Below are 13,483 nucleotides of genomic sequence, written 5' to 3'. Positions count from 1 at the left end.
GTGGTATTTCAAATCTCTGTCTGTGTGTGGGGATGGGGTGGATTTTAATCACCCCAGGGAAATACAAGAACATGAACTTTCTCTCAGAAATGGGGAAACTGGGGCACGGTGACTGGTTGTGTCTGAGATGCTCAGACTAGATTACTGGAGCGCTGTGGGAACAGGGATTTTCCCCTCTGTTCTCAGCTCCCTGAGGATGAAATCTGGCGTTTTCCCAGCACAGAGCAGCAGTCAGAAGGGCAAGCTGAGCCTGTGTGCAGACTCTGGCAAGCAGGGATGGAGCTGGCCCACTTCCCACAGCATAGGGCTGCTGGCATCCTGCACAGAAGGAAGGAGGAATCATGCAATTACAGAGCACTTTGGGTTGGAGGGGCCCTTGGAGATATCTCCTTCCAAACCCCTTCCACAAGCAGGGACACCTTCCACCAGACCAGGTTGCTCAGAGCCCCACCCAACCAGGTCTTGAGCACTGCCAGGAATGAGGCATCCACAGCTTCTCTGGGCTACCTGTGCCAGGGCCTCACCATGACAAGGAAAGAATTCCTTACCTCTTATCTCAATCCACCCCCTTGCAGTTGGAAGCCTGTACTGAGCAGTGTGCCAGGGTCAGATGGACACATCTTCTCCTCCCATTTGGCCCATGTCAGGTTTTCCAGCAGGATTTTCCAGCCACTGTTGCTGGGATTGGCAGCACTGGCTGCTCCTGGCAGGTTTCCAAGGGAATGCCACAATGCAAAAGTGTTTTCCTAATGCAGGAATGTCAAAAGCAGATTGTAAAAAAAGCTCTGGCAGGATTAATGTTTGGGTTTTTGATTTATTATTGTAGTTTAAACCATGCAAAAGCATGGAGTGTTTTCACTCCATGGGCTTAGGACAGTGTTTATCACAGCCAAGGAGAAAGCAGCCCCCAAAGACCCCCATTGTTTATCAGCAGGCTTTGGAAACAGGAGGGAGGAAGCTCCAGGCATCCCATGACTGAATGCTATGTAGAGCCAAGCCCTGAAGAGCCTGGGTGTGGTTACAGGTGCTTTCTTCCCACACAGAAAATGCTGGATGTGGTTATATGTTTATTTTAGAATCCAAGCCTGGAGGACTTGTCCCAGGAAAAGCTGTGCCACGTGCAGCCCTGCTCCCAGAGCCAAGCACCACATCACTGTTTAACCTCTCTCTCCCTGGCACAGGGGTGTGCAGGGTGTGGGAGGCTGAGCCATGGAGCCAGCAGTGAGCCTGAGCCTGTAATTATTCCTCACTGGAAGCCCTGAGCAAAGACCTCCAGCCAGCCATGCCCATGGCAGGGCTGGAGCTGCTGGGTGGCTCTGGAGACCTGAGGCTGCCAGGGGCCAGCTGCAGGCTGGTGTGATGGCAGCACTGAGGCACAAAGGCTGGGATGGGGCAATGAAGACCAGTCAGTGGGGAGAGGTTGGTGACATCCACACTGGGTTGTTTGGCTCATTTTGCTGCTGTGCAAATAGGGAGGATCCTTCTCAGTTTTCAGTCAGCAGTTTCTCTGCAAGGTCTCATGTCTTCCTCAAGCTTCCTCCCTCCTGCTGCCACAGGAATAATCCCATGGACATGTCTGTAACATGATACAGCAGCATGGACACTGCCTTCAGTCCCCAAAAAGACCCCTCCACCAGAGAGCAATGGTCACTCTGGACCACTGCTCTCCCCTTACAGGCTGTGCTACCCTGCTGGCTGGAGCAGAGCCAGTGTCTCTCCAGATACAGGGGGGTTGCCTTTCCTCTTGGCAATGAGCTCCCAGAGCCATCCCCTGTCCCTTCCCTCTCAGCTTGCACGTGCTTGAGAGCTGAGAGAAAATTTTTTAGCCTCTGCTTTTCACACTAAGCCAAAGAGCAGTGCTGGGCAGGGGGAGCACCTGTGGCAAGGGGCAGCTGGTAAGACAACATGGTCCATCTTTGCATTCTGCTGGGTGCAGGATGGGTCAGAAACAGTAGAGCAGACTCTGGATCCATCTGAGAGGATTTCCAAAAGTGCTCACCCTTTGATTCAAGTTGCCAAAATGCTTTTCAAAGGGGCTTTTCTTGAACATGATACAGAGCAGTGAGTCCTTGAAGGCACTTTCAGAGTTCCTTCCACACTGCGTTTCCAGAGTCACTGCTGCACCTTCATCCTCTTGGTTCTCCTGAGCTCCCATCTCCACAGGCACAGTTCACTCCCTCCGTGAGGCTCCCCAGGACAAGCAGAACCACGTTTTCCCAGGCTCAGGGGGCTGCAGGTGATGCTGCCTGAGGGACAGGGATGATGGCTGAGCAGTTCTTGCTAATGGGCTTCAGTGCCCATTAATTATTACCCGTGGGTGTAGCAGGGCCAGCCCAGAGCTGGGCTTTGCTGCCATCCAGCTCTGTGTGTAGCCAGGTACAGGCACTGGCTGAGGGAGACAGCCCTGGGGACACCCCCACCTTGGGGAACCCCCAGGCTGGGTAAGCTGAGCTCACTGCTTTGCAGCCTGACCCACAGTGCTGCTCCAGCAGCCAGACCCTTTCACAGCCCATGCTCTGCAAAGTCCAATCCTGCACTCTGTTAAAGCTGCTTTGCTTCAGAGCTGATCCTGCACAGCAGTGCAGAGGCTGTGTTCACCAGCACTCCAATGAGTAGGTGGGAGAGCCAGGTGTCTGCAGCTGGACGCAAAAGACAGAAATCATAACTCAAGAGTGACTGTGGCAGGTCCTGGATCTATCCTGAGGAGACTTTTGTGTCCTCCTGGCTCTGCTGTGCAGCTCAGCTCAGCTGTGGTGCTTCTGGAATGGCTGGGAAGGAGGCAGGTCCAGCAGAAGATGGATGGGGCAAGGAGGTCTCAGCATCTGGCCCTGGAGAGAATGGAGAAGGCAGCTCACAGGCTGAAGGAAGAGGTAAATTTGGGGTATGTGCAAGGAAGGGATTATAATTTGAGTAACCAAAGAAATGGGGGAGCTCTGATCAATGCCTTATGAATGGTGGCTGGGGCCCTCCCACAAAAGACAGTGCAAATTAAGTATTTCTCAATACAGACACATTCAGGAATTCCTGAGGATAAGAGAAAAGTTGGAGCTTGGGACCTTCTCATTCAGGTCACCACCCCAGACCTTCCATGCCCAATCTCCTCATCCATCCCTTGGCATCAATCCATGCCCAGCGTTTCCTCTCCCATCCTCTTTCCTCTGCCCCTCCATAAGGATCTGTCTGCCCCATCATCCTCAAAATACAAGGAGGTTCCACATCCTTCCAACATCTGCACATCAGTGACCAAAAGCCATTTCCTCCTGCCCATGCCCAGGTAAAGAAGCACCTAGATTTTAGGATGTCAGGCCTTTGGAATTGTCTTCAACACATAAGAAATACCTCCTGCTTTTCTTTTCTTGGAAGGGAGATTGCAAACAGCCCACACCCAGTTTTTTCCCCTTGTTAATGATAAATTTTAGCTGGTTAAACTGGTATTCAGTGAGTTAGTTAGAAGGGGAGTGAAGGCCTGTAAGAGAGTAAACAGAGACAGGTCAAACCACACACACAGGTTCATGCAGCTCTCCAGTCAAGGTGCAGTTTTCTGCCTGTTTTGGTTTTGGTTTTATGAACTAAGACTCAGCAAATTCCCCATCTGTAAATTCCCCACTGCAGCACACACAGTGCTCTGTGGGAGGTCTGCATGTCTACAGGGCATATATCCTAAAATTTTCCACTCAAGGTGATTGCTGGGCAGATGTTAGAGTTGGGTATTTGCAGCCTTGACAAACCTTTTTCTTCCCTCTGTACCCAATTCTCCACCCTCTGCAGAACCCAGGCACCCACCCTCACACATCCTCTCCCTGGCAATGGTGGAGCTGGCAGGGAAGCTGAAGGAGGAGTCCCTGTCCCCAGAAAGTGTCCTCTACTCCTACATGGACAGAGTGAGTGGCACCTCCAGTAACCAGAGATGCATGTTCTGGACAGTGTTCTGGACAGCACCTGCTTTTCACCAGCCCTGTTCCATCATTCCCCCAGCCCAGCAGACCTCAGCTGGTGCCTCCTGAGCCTGGGAACAGCCCAGCCTTGCTCTTCTCCTGGATGCAAGTCACGGCTCCTCTTCTCACAGGTTTACAGCAGCTCCAATCCTCTTCACACTGGGAATTAGGAAGGAGATGGTTACTCCCAGCATGGAAAGGACTGTCCAGCACACAAGGAAGTGCAAGGTGCAGGGCATACAGTGGGTTCCCATGCCTGTGGCTGCCTGGAGCTGTTACCCTGCTCCTAACAAAGTCTGGATAAAACACTTTGCATCTCCACTTCTGCTCCCGGTAAAAGCGAAAAACAAATGAAGAGCTTGTTTTCTAAACTGGACTGATCTTGCTTATATTTCTGGCCCAGCAGATGTACTAATTATCTCCAAGTCAGATATCTCCAAGTCACCCCAGGCACTGTTTTTTTGGGTTTTTCTTGGTGTTCCCATAAGTATCAAACTCAAAACAGTGACTTGTCCTGACTGTTTCACTCTCTGCCCTCCCAGCAAAGGAGACATCATGGATCCCAACCAGAAATCTCAGTACAGTACTCACAGGCTTCCTGCTCTGTGAAAAGGATCTTGGCTATAATTTTGAAACCCATAGTAAGTGTGTGGATGTGTCTCACCTGTGTTATAGGAGATCTGCAGGGTGGGGAGGTTTCCTCTGCAGGGAGGTAAATTGTACCACCCAGGAATGCTTGGCAGCTTCATGTTAAATGCCTGGTGGGCTTCATAGTGAAACACATTTCCTTTTCAAACCCAAGCTGAACTTATCAAGCGAGTCTGACAGCCTTTGGTGGGAGTTTTGTGTGGGAAGGTTGAAACATGAATCTTTCTCAGGACACCTGTGAGCATACAGCTCTTCCAGCAGTGAGCTCCAGGAGAATATCACTATGAGGATCTAAACAGCATTCCCACATCCACAAGATGCCTTCCAGAACTAGGAGTGTGGTCTAGAGCTTTATTTGTATGAGTTGTATAATTAAATGTGTAAATTATTGTGGGAGTAAACCCACTTCACTGGAACTGGCCTGTCCTTCAGAGCCACTTCTGCTAGGACAAGACAGAAGCCCAAAATGCAATCACAGGGTAGCCAGCTATTCCAGCTGTGTTGTTGTTGACTAATCCCAAGTTTTTCTCTTTCCTCTGAAGGCATCCATGAGTTTCTTGGGATCTCAGCTCTCTGTGGAGTGGGGTAAGACCCAGTGAGACAGTTCTGGAGAGAGGGGATGTCTTGGCTGTGGCCACCCCTTCCTGCAGGGCTGTGCACAGCCTGAGCCAGGTGAGTGTGTGCTGCCTCTGCCCCACCTGGGCTCAGCACTGCCTTATCCAGGACTCCTCAGCCACAGGCTGCTTCAAGAGTGAAGGATGCTCAGTGGCAGGGCTGGGATGACTCCAGGGAGATCAGCACAGGGAGATAAGGGCTGTTTTCCCCATTGGGTGGTACCCAGAGCATCAGGTGCCACATTAGTGCAGAGGCCTCTGCCTGCATGTGCAGGGTGGTGTGAGGTACCTGCACCTCCACAAGAGGCACAGACATACCAAACTGGTAGAAAATCAATTTAGAATACTGATTTTTATCCAGATCTTCTGGCATGCTTTAACACAAGCTCTTTTGATGTGCCTGTAAGCATGTGTGCACCAGGGGGTCAGCTGGGTGGCACCATTGCTTGTTCCCAGAAGGGTCATGCACTTACCTTAAAAATGGGCTGTCTGTGCATTTTCTTAATTGTTTTCTGTTGCCACAGCCACAAAGCTCATTAATTCTGCCACTTTTCCAGATCTGGGATCAGCACGGAGCAGTGGCAGTAATGTGACTTTTACTTTATTTTTCTTACTGCAGTGAGAGGTCTCCAAAGTTTCTAAGCAATTGCTTTGCCCTCTGTGACAGACTTGGGGCTGGAAATTATTCACCATACTTTGCCCTGCATTGTCGAAGCAAAACCAGCATAGGAACAACCACTAAAGATGAGGCTTCACTTTTCTGTCTCTTGCTGCAAATTTCTTCATTTCAGATATTAGGTATTATTGTTCTGAGCTAAGGCCATGCTCTAACTATCAGGCAGAGACAATAGAAGTCAAAAATGTTGTCTATGAACTCTGTGACTTAGATAGCTTCCTTATGAACTCATTTGAGACCAGGAACCTCCAACAGGAAGCTTTTTCCTGGACAGCTGCATCCAGTGCTGCCACAAGCTGACCAGGTTCCTCTTTTAAACCAGCTGAGTTTTATGCTTCAATCTGGCTTTATTGAGTGCCTCCTCTTGTCTCTGCTCTGATGGTTGGAAACCTTCATGCTTCCTATGCTCTTTACTCCCTTCCAGTTTATCCTTATTTTATTTTTGTCCTTGGGTTTAAATAGCACCTCTCCTCTCTGGTATTTTCCGCTGCCTCTGTCTATTTATAGAGAGTATCCTCTTTCAGCTGGTGTTTTGCAATGCTGCAGGAGCTGTTTTGGTGTCCTCCCACAAGGCAGGATCTGTTCTTTGGGACACCCTCACAGTCCTCCCTGAGGAGAAACATCCCCAGCCTGCACCACCAGCCTTTATCAGTGCCACTCACTCCATGGATGTGCACTGTGGTCTGGCAAATTACAGGGCAGAGGAAAAACTCCTAAAAAGATGCCTTGGTCACTGGTGGGAGTGTTTGAAATTAAATGGGCATTGAGTTTTTAAAGGTGAAAACAGATTCCTCTCCCACTCCTAAAAAAATAAAAAAAAAAAGCCCACAGAAAACCAAACCAAATGAATAAACATTAAAAAAACAAGACAGACAAACCAATAAAACACACACACACAAAAAAAAAACCAAAACAAAACAAAAAAATCCCAAACAAACGCCAAAACACTTGAGAAGATTTGATAGCTTCAAAGATATTTTGAACTGTTGCAGCTCACTGAAACCATATTTTCATGAAACCATGTTTTCATCTGCTGCAAACAAGAGCTGATTCAAAAGTTTTGGCTAGTGACCAGCTTTTCTCTCAGAAAAAAAAAAAAAAAATCAGGTTAGCTGCAGTGACTGTTTCCTGGAAACACATCTCATTTGTTGAATTTTCATCAGGAAGGATCTCAGACTGCAGGTGGAAATTGAGGTCAGACTCAAAAATAGCCCCAAGGCCAGGTCTTTTGTGAGAGAGCTGGAAGTCACTTGTATAGAAAACTTGCTGTGAAAGGTTGTGCAGAACAGGGACTGGGCTGTGGGACAGATGTGTCCCTGTAGCCAGAAAATGCTCCACTCAATATCATTCTAAAACAAAGGTGTTCATGGAGAGGATTGGGTTAATACTCAAATAAATCAGTTGTGCAACACACACCTAGCATTAATGTCTGGGTCTGGGCAGCACATGGTATTCTGACAGGAAACCTAAAAGTGGAAGCACAAACTCCCTTGACCTTTTCAAAGCACAAATCAGATTTTATCTTAATTTTTTTTTGTTGTTGTTGTATCCAGGAAGGCTTTCTGCTCCTGTTCCTCTGTGTCAGCATTGATCTGCCCCTGCTGTCCAACAGACAGGTCTGTCATCTTCTCTGCCTTTCCTGCCAGGCTTACTGCACTGAATTCATGGTCCTGTTTGTGGCAGAGCTGCAGCAGGAGACTTGGGTCCCCTGGACATTCCCCAAACCATTCCCTCTGGAAGAAAGCAAAGGAGAGATTCCGGGTGGATCTTCTCACACCCCTCCTCATCTGAGCTGAGGATGTTTGGATAATTATGGGGCAGCAATTAGTGGTCCCTCTGTCCCAGGTGTTCATTGGTGGGTTTTCCCTGTTTTCCTGCTGCAGAAAGCCCCAGAGATGCTCCTGCAGCAGACAGTGCCAGTGAGAACAGCTGTGGTAGACTTTGGTACAGGACCAGGCTCTTTGGGATGCAGCTGTCTCACATTTCCCAAGACTCTGCAAACAGCAGGAAGCCTCATTGCGTGGGACTGGCAGAAAAAAGGCCCTTTTTTAACAGCTTCCAGCAAACAGTCAGGGTCCTCCACCCCTCTAGCAATGACCTTTTGGGATCCAAAATCCCCACGGTGATGTTGCATAACTGGACATCAGGAATGTCTTTAAAAGGTAGCTGGGATTTTTCCTCAGGGATAGATGCAGACTCTGAATTGGTCCCTCCCAGGAAACATCAAATCTCCACATGGTGACAGGTGAAAGCACAGGTCACTCTCTGCTCTGTGGGACTCAAACCTCTCCATCAAAAGTCTCTTTGAGGCAGCACATTTTAGGACCTCCTGTGGACCAGCAGCTCCAGTCTGCAATTCCTGCAAATCATGTTACCATCTGAAGGTCATTGCTGGCCCAGCACATTAAATTTTGCCATTCTGCATGCTCTGTGTTCCATCTGCACCCTCCTACACCAATTTGTACAACTTGCTGAACTTCCCAGCTGGGGCGGTGCTGGTCAGCACAGTCATGAGAGCCTGAAGCAACACCGAGGGCATACAGACACCCCTGGGACAGCAGGCTGGAAGAGGCCAGCAGGAAAAGAACCCAGCCCTGAGCAAGCAGAGACACCCCTGGGACATTGTCCCAAGGCTTGTCCTCATCTCCACATCTCCTGGGGAGGGTGGGAGCTGGCTGGGCAGTGCAGATTGCATGCAGTGCTCCAGCGCCCCTGGCACAGCAGGGCTGGTGTTTGCAGCTGTGCCCTCGCTGGGCTTCCTCTGCCCTCCCTTCCTGCAGGGTCCCGTGCCTGCCCTGGGGCCTGACTCAGCACTGCAGCCTCTGTCAGGAGCTGTGGGATGACCATGGCTCTGCTGTGGCAGGAGGAGATGTGCCTGCCCTTCTTGAAGGAGGCTCTTGCCCGTGGCACCAGGAGAAATGTGTGATTCCTGGGAGCCAGCCTCCAAAGTGATGGCTTTTCACTCCCTGCCCTTCACTCCAGCCACCTTCTACCTGATATGAAGCAAAATAGGCCGTGAGTTGAAAACTCTGAACTAATGTTTTAATAAAGTGGCACTAAATTCTGTTTAGAAATAGCAAAAATCTCATCTCTGTCTAAATTGTCCTTCATTGTTAGAATTAAACTGAGTTTAAAAATCAACAAAGGAGTTAATGCTAGGTCAAAGGGATCCAATAACAACAGTTTAATATTATATGTTTGGTGTGAAACCAAAGAGCTGTTTATTGCAATATTTTACTTCCAACAGTGGGCAGGAGCAGATGTTTGTGGGAAAGTATAACCTGGTAAGTGCAGAATTCCCTCTCTGGCTGTGCCATTGTTTGGCCAAGAGACCTTTTGGCAAAGACTTGCAGTCGGCCCATGGGTTTAAATAGCTGCCAAGAGAGCTCTTCTCCACAAACTTGTCCCTTTCCTGAACTCATTTGCTGTCTGGATCTCCACACCATCCAGCAGTCTAGCTGTGCAGGGAGTACTGCAAAGCTTAATGCTCTCTGTTTAACCATAAGCTGAGAGAAATGTTCACTGGTCTATCATCACTCCTGTTCCTCATTATTTCTTCCAGTTAAGCAATGGGAAAGATGGGTGTTTATTGCCTACAAAAGCTTCAGGGAAAACTGAGAAAGCATTTTTTTGGCTACATTTAGGCATTCCACTGTTTGGTGCTTCCAACAACAGTGTGACAATCTTGGTGTGCTGTTTCTTGACTCTTCACTCTCAAAGTGGAAGAAGAGGCTGGAGGACAAAGGGGAAGGGAGGAAAGAGATGCTTTGAATAAGCAACTGTGTGTTGAAATAAGGCACAATCATTAGCAATGATGATTAGGGTGATTCCTTCCCCAAGCGTGCCGGGACAGAGAAGGGATGACACTGCCCTTGGCATTCATCTGCCTCCCTGGGGCAGGGCAGGGATGCTGCAGTCATCCAGCTGCCTGCCGAGGCCACCAGCAGGTCTGAGTCACACGGGAGCGTGACAGTCACACAGCCTGACTCACCCCTCTGACCCCTGCGGAGCCGGGAGCGGCTCCATGGCACACCCTGCTCGGGGGAGATGCCCTGTCCGTGCAGGATTGTGGCACCAGCCATGCAGCCCTGCTCAGAGATGCCCTGTCCGTGCAGGATTGCTGCTGGGGGCACCAGCCATGCAGTGATCCCTGCTCAGAGATGCCCTGTCCGTGCAGGATTGTGGCACCAGCCATGCAGTGAGCCCTGCTCAGAGATGCCCTGTCCGTGCAGGATTGTGGCACCAGCCGTGGAGCCAGAGCCTGGAGGAGCCTGTGGAGTGACCATGACCCTCTCAGGCCAGGAGCAAAGGGTCTTTAGCTGTCCTCTTCGAGATGGGAGCTCTCCATTAAACAATCTAGCATTCCTGGCTAGACCTGAGCATGCACAGATCTTGGTTTGCAAGGAAGGTCTGTGTCCTTCCTTCCTGTATCCGTCCATATCTTTGCAAGGCTGTTTCTGACAGGAATTTCTCCAGGCATACTTGTGCTCTGCACTCCAGCTGCTCCTAGTGGATGGCTCTAGAAGGGATTTGCTGATCCTCCTGCTCTCCCCTCTCCTGCCTCCAGCCAGTCACTGGATCTCAGGATCCTGCAGCACTCGCTCCCAGAGCCAGCAGCCAAAGGGAATTTCTCCCTGTCATCCAGCAGATGCTGAAGGAGAGAGCATGGATGCCTACATAAAACTCTCCTGCCACTCTCCAGGAACTTACAGGAATTTACAGATTAGGTAAATGCCTCAGCTGGGCAGACAGCAAAGCACCTTCCTGGGTAAAATGAAGGGCCCTTCTCCAGCCAGGTTGCTCATGACATGAGTTGCCATTGCTGCAGAAATGTAGGAAAGTGGGGAGGGTGATGCTGAGAGCACTCTGGTGAGGCTGGGTGCTGAAACACCAGCAGAGAAAGGCCCCTAGCAGGGCATAACTTCAAGTTTTCAGGAGAGTTCTTCCTCCAAGCTGGAGAAAGAATGTCAGTCCCTTCCACACCCACCAGCACAGAGCTGCAGCTCCTTCTCCAAGAGCTGCTGGCTGGGGCTGTGCAGCCCTTGCAGACCTGCATCTTGTGTTTGCACTGACCAAAGTCCAGGCTTTGCTCTGTCTCAGAGGATTATGTACAAATGCTGCTTGGGCCAAAAGGGCTCTGTTTTAACTGGTTTATTTCATCTGCAGCACTATATCCTGGCTGTGGTCTTTGATCATTTTTCCTCCTCCCTCTTAAATCTGTCCTCCTTAACCCACATTTCATTCTGTGGCCAGATAAATAAAAAGCAAGGTTGAGAGATTGAGGCATCAGAAAATAGAGGTTTTTTATTTGGTTTTCCTCTATTTTGCAGGACTTTTTCTTTAGTTTGCAGTTCACGTTGTTGCATAATCACAAGACCAGGAGCAAATAAAACTCCCTAGAAGGACTTAGAGCAACAGAACATGAGTGGTTAGAACGGGTCAGGTGTCTCTTTACAGTATCCAAAACACACAGAACTCTCTATGTAGCAGGCAGTGGCAGAGAAAATTAGGGACACAAACATTCCCAGGATCCCAGACATTCACTTCAAAGAAGTTTCAAGGAAGGTGGTAGTTGAAGAAGCTTGAAGCAAATGTTAAAAAAACAGGTGAAATTAAACACCTGAACATAAAAAGCTCACCCTTGAAGCACACAAAAAAGCAAGAATTAGGGTTGGTACATCTTTTACTCTGCTGTTTATTGTACAAATCCTCACCCCTTCAAGTTTGGTCTCAATCTGCTCTTTATTTTTTTTTTTCTTTCCTGTTACTGTTCTGCAGCTTCCTACATTCCCTGCTTGCCCATGGGAGACCAGTGACAGCCCATGTTCCTGCTGTAAGATTTGTGCCAGGCATGGAGCAGCTGGGAGCACCCCAGTCCCTCCCCATCAGGGCACTGGAGTCACAGCTGGCACTCGGTGGGGACAGACCTGTGCAAGACACCAGACACGATGGGAGAAACAGGAATGCTCCTGGACTCCTGATGAAGAACTAACAGCTCTCTGCAAAACCCTTTCTGATCATGCCTCTGCCTTGCTGAACAAGTTCTGAGTAGGATTCGTACCACTTGGCTATGGAAAATCTGAAGGAAAATACTGCAATACCCATAAAAGTGGGGAAAATGTCAGGATGGTCAGGAGAGAAAGCAGTCCCTGCTGTCTGAGGGTTGCTGTGGGACTTCTTTTTTCCACCCTATCAGTTTATTCAGGAAAAGCCAACAGGGATGAGCAACATGGAAAAGGGTTGTTAGAGACAGGCCCTCACCTCTCAGCTGATGTTCTTGGTGCTTGGAAAGTTGCAGCTTAGGTAGGGGAGAGTTTCCTAGCTGCTGTTGTGTTCTATGAGTACTGGTGGAGTTGGACTGGAACTTAGGAAACTGTTGTGCTTCCAATGGATATTCCAGGCTGAAATGAGTCAGAAACTGGAGAGTTCCCAGAAAAAATTTATTCAGCCCTCAGAGCCAAGTTGAACAAGTTCCCTGGAGAGGTCCAGCCCATTTCACTATGATTTTGGTATTTTGTCTTTAAAATTCTTTCAGAGCAGCATAGTTGACGTGCCTCATTTTGTAAATAGTTTTTAAAAGAGCATCGGAGTGTTTGGTTATAAGTACATGAACACAAGACACAGCTGTGAAGATTTAATCAAAACAGGGTCAAAGCTGACAAAAATGTTTCTTACCAATTTAGAGAGAAAACAGTTCAGTTATAAGAATTTCAGAAAAGACCCAGCCTGCTTGAGAGCTGAACCTGCTGAGAGTGAATCAGTGCAGTTTTGCTCTTGCAAGCAAAGATGGTGCAGGTCTTGCTGGGGACAGGAGGGGACTGTCTGACTTGGTTTAATTTCCTTTTCCTGGTTTGGTCAAAGTGAAGGGCATGTTATGGGTGCTACAATGAAATCCCAGACCAGCTGTTACAGGCTGACTCTCCTTGTGAAAAGGGTCATTGCTTTCATCTGAACTCCACTAGTGGCTTTGACCTTGGTCTCAGATCAATTCAGGCGACAAAATCGACATGGAGAAGTGAATATTGACCTGCAAGGAGGCAGGTCTGTCTCCTCTGCTGTGGACTTGAGATTTGACTGGGGATATCCCTCCACTTCCCTCCTTGAGGTCCCCTTGGATTTGTGGCCTTGTGGTGGCAGGAGGAGCCATACCTCAGATTCATGAAGGACGTGGAGATGCTGGCAGGTTGATAGGAGAAGGGTTTCCCAGCACATCTGGCCATCTGGAAATGCAGCTGTGCCTGCTGAAAAATGTGCCCTTTGAAATGCCCAGTCAGTCCAGACACAGCTGTGTCTGTCTGTGTTAACCATTCACCAAGTGTCTAAAGGGCAGGAGCAGGGCACAGATCCCAGTGCATGGGCGGGTGTGGGAGGCCAAGATCCTGACACTTCCCAGCACAGGGAGAAAACCCTTCCTCATCTGCTCAGCCCAGCACCCACAGAACTCACCTCTGCCTCAGGGAGAGCTTGCACGGATTCCTGGATGAGGCCTGGGAGAGGGCTGGGCATTGCTACATGCTGACTCAGCTCATGTGCATCCCTCAGGAGCAGGATGAGCTGCAGGCATGTCCCCAGGCTGCAGCTCTGTTCACACCAGAGCTGAGGGGGCATCC

Source organism: Erithacus rubecula (assembly GCF_903797595.1).
Source record: "Erithacus rubecula genome assembly, chromosome: 10".
Lineage (NCBI taxonomy): Eukaryota > Metazoa > Chordata > Aves > Passeriformes > Muscicapidae > Erithacus > Erithacus rubecula.
The sequence above is the reverse complement of the archived record's forward strand: the minus strand, read 5'-3'. Positions refer to the sequence as shown.